This window comes from Charadrius vociferus, unplaced genomic scaffold, assembly GCF_000708025.1.
Source record: "Charadrius vociferus isolate BGI_N301 unplaced genomic scaffold, ASM70802v2 scaffold498, whole genome shotgun sequence".
Taxonomy (NCBI): domain Eukaryota; kingdom Metazoa; phylum Chordata; class Aves; order Charadriiformes; family Charadriidae; genus Charadrius; species Charadrius vociferus.
In genome coordinates this window covers 1,016,267-1,020,028 of record NW_009649588.1, presented here as the reverse complement: position 1 = coordinate 1,020,028, position 3,762 = coordinate 1,016,267, and positions in this window count along the sequence as shown.

The window sequence follows — 3,762 nt, the reverse complement described above, 5'->3', positions numbered from 1 at the left end:
TCATTTATGACTTCCATCCCAGTCTGCGCAGCTGTTTATAGAGCTAGGTTTAAGGCTAGTTGAAAGCTAAAAATTGTGTTGCAAATGCATTTGCACACATGCCATGGTCTCATTCTATTTGTTCTCTTTAAACATATTTATATGGTAACACATCAGCACTTCAATTCATCCAGAATTAGCCAGGAGGGGCAGGGAGAGGGAGAATCCAGGCAAGTAATGGTATATGTCAATTCTAGCACTCTCTTAACTGTGATACTCCTGCAAACTTTGTTTGCAGTCATTTCACTTTTATTAAATTTAACTGCTTAGTTTTCCAAACCAAATATAGTGAATTCAAGGATTTGGCAAACTGTAACTACCAAGATCACTTTTGGGAAGACGTTACTTGGTTCTCATTAAAGACAGAACTGAGGGGGAAAATGGAAAATCAGACACTGAAGCCATAGATATTTTCTGCATATTCTCAGAACTGTGTATTGCTTATTCTAGGGAAGGAATGAAAGCATTATATCCGTTAATCACTAGCTGTCACAGAATTATTTCTTATTAAGAAAACTCATATGATTTTGTGAAACCTTAAGTAAACACAGAAAGATTATTACTTTATATACTACCTGATAAAAAAATATACATAATTAAAAAAACAATAGTGATGTTTGTTATTACTGTGGACTGTGAATAGAAGGAAAATGGGACAGACAGTACCAGGTGTGGGTAAAAAAACGATATTTATGCCTACACTGAAGCACTTCACTGTATGCAGTGAAAGAACAAAGTGACACTGAAGGGGAAGAATACCCACAAAGAACTTAAAGCCCCAAGAAAGAAAAAGGACCATGTTGAGAGGTCAGGTATGCTTGATGCTACCCTCAAATGCATTCAGTGATGAACAATGAGGCAGTAATAAGGACGAGGCAAATATCTACTCAGACTTTCTATGCATCATTAATCAAGCCAGTGGGTATGATGGCTGAACCAAAAAACTCAAAGAAGACAACTAATCTTGGATCAACCCACATCTTTTTCATTTTCTCCCCAGCAAAACAAAAAACTGAAAAGGGGTTGACCAGAAACAGAACATTTTGTCTTCAGTTTATTTACTCCCTCTTTTAGTTTCATTAGTTAAATTTGAAGCAAAACACTGATAGTTTTGTTCTGAAAATGCTGTAATGCAATGCTTAGTCTTTCCCAAATATATTTACTTTCTGAATATTTGTTCTGAAACCATTTATTAAATTTGACCCGATTTCATAAATACTTTTGTTCTCCCTTCCTGATGTGTTGAACTGGTTAATCACATTCTCCATTGCCAGTATTTTGTTTCCCAGGAACAAAGAACATTCATGTTTTCTCCTTTTATCCTTTAATTGAAATGCATAATGCCTCATCACCAAAATACTTGAGTGTTTTCCATATTTAAAAATGCTCTCCAAGAAACCTCTTCCCTTCACTTTCCCTCCTTGTGGTATAGCAACAATGTGAAAATGAGAAATCAGTATAGTTAAATTTAAAGATATGTGCATGAGTGGAAAAAGGTGAGGTTGAAGAGATGCTTTTTGTATGCAGTTCTGAAATTGCAAGGTATTTGTCCATCCTTTCTGAGGTTCTTCCTTCAGGGAGCAAGTGGGGGGATGGAATGGTGTAATCCCTCGAAAGCAAGCAGTTATTTCGAGGTAGCATCAACCTGACTCAGAGTTTCTGTTCCAAGTCCAAAGTCCTGAATTAAAAAGGGAGGGGAGTGTATGTGGTGTTTAGCTAGTACAGACAGGATAGCACTACACCAAATTCTCTACAATCCTCGTAGCTACAGTCTACCGAGTTTAGCAGCAATTTAATTTTTTCCCCATGACATAGCTATATATCTGTTGTGCTCCTTGGTATAGTGAACTGCAGTAATTAAAGTAACAAATCCACTGACAACCACGGGCCACTACAGAATCCCCCAATTCAATGTACAGTCTTTCTGGCTAGTTTCACATAGGAGGATGAGAAGTACTTTAAAGCCAGGGATAATTTGGACAGCTGCTCTCTATAAAGTCAACAAGATCATAATAAGTCTATTAGTTTGACAACTGAAAGCCGCAGATCCCAAATGAGGACCAAAAAAAATACCAGTTCATTTTTTTTGTGAGGAATTTTCCTCTTTTCAGACAAATGATCTCAAACTTGCCTAGCCTGAGCTTCAGTTAATAGTTTTGCCACACTGAGCAATCCTGAAGGGGATTGTGCTAAATTCAGAGTCAAGAGGATGCCTTGCTTCGCTTCTGCGGTGGTTCTGTGCAGGTATTTGATAAGACAGAGCACAGGAACGAGCTGTTTGGGATGCGGCAGTTGAGTGCCCTGGAGATGGAGGAAAGCTGTCCACTATGACTCAGACACAGATATCTTAGCACAGTTCCCATGTAAATGAATTGAGATAGAAGTATAATGTTTAGTTGCTAATTACATTTAGACTCCTTTGGGGAACCCACCAAGATTTCTATGAATGTACAGTTCCAGCCAGTGAACAGACAGAATTAATCCATTGGTTTGCTCTAACAGGGGACCTAAAGAGAACAATTATTTACACTGCTGTGATTGCCCTTCTTCAAGGTTACATTCTCCATACAGATTCCACTGTTGTTCCTCATATGAGATGATTTTTCTTTGAAGAGCAATGAAAGCTATTACATTAGCTATCCACTTAGTTATTTTTCTAAATTAACAGCAGTGCTTTTGGTTAATGATAATGATTTTTTTTTCATTAGTGGCATCTTTAGCCCTCATAAGACACATTTAAAAAAAAAATAATAATTAAAGAATTGGAAAATAAAACTTGGGAGACACTTCAAAAGGTTTTTTCGTCATAACCCGATTTTCTAGCAATGATTTTTCATGGCAGATATTTGTCCAACAAAAACTGTTTGTTCTAAAGACCCTCCATACCTTCCCCACGTTACCTCTTCTAATGCTTAATTCTACCATTACAACATTGTTCCTAATGACTTGATCTAAATTTCACTTGATGCAATTTAAACCCATGTCTTGCTGTCCACCGATTGTGCTCGGGTTTTCATATGCACTCTGCGTCTAGTTGAGATCTTGCCAGTGCTGAGATAGCATAAAGATTTCTTCAGCTGGGCAGTCACTTTCCACAGTGGCATGATGCTGTTAATGCATGTTCAGCTTGCAGTCCCAATATAGCCCCTTATCCCTTGGTGCAGAAGTGTTCCTTAAACTGACATTCTTCAGCATAGGTTCATGAAATTCATTACTTCTATGCAAAAATACTGCCTTTATGCTTTTCATTTGCTTTTAAAAAAAAAATGGTGCACTCACGGATTTTGTGTATTTACTCAAATATTGCGTTCATAAAAATACAGATTTTTATAAGTTGGAAGTAGCAAAGTGGATGTACACTACTGCAAATAAGATTTTTGGTGTAAAATATTGTAATTTTTTATCATCAGTTCTCTGTTCAAGATAGTTTGAAGACAAAGGAGTATGGGGTTGTTTATAGGCACATAATGCATGTGCAGGTTCACAAGAATGATCAGTAACTGACAATACAGCAAAAGATGCCTTATTTAGCTCTTTCAAACAAGAGGTAGCTGAGGAATGTAATAGTAATAGTCTCATTTTACAACCAGATTTTTAAAGAAATCATGTTTTCATTAACGATCTTCAGGCTCTCTCTTGTTTCTTCACATTGTGGCTATTGCAGGTTCCAGATCAGATTTGATCAGGTGTTTATGTCTGTTCTTAATGTTTGAGGAAGGGGAA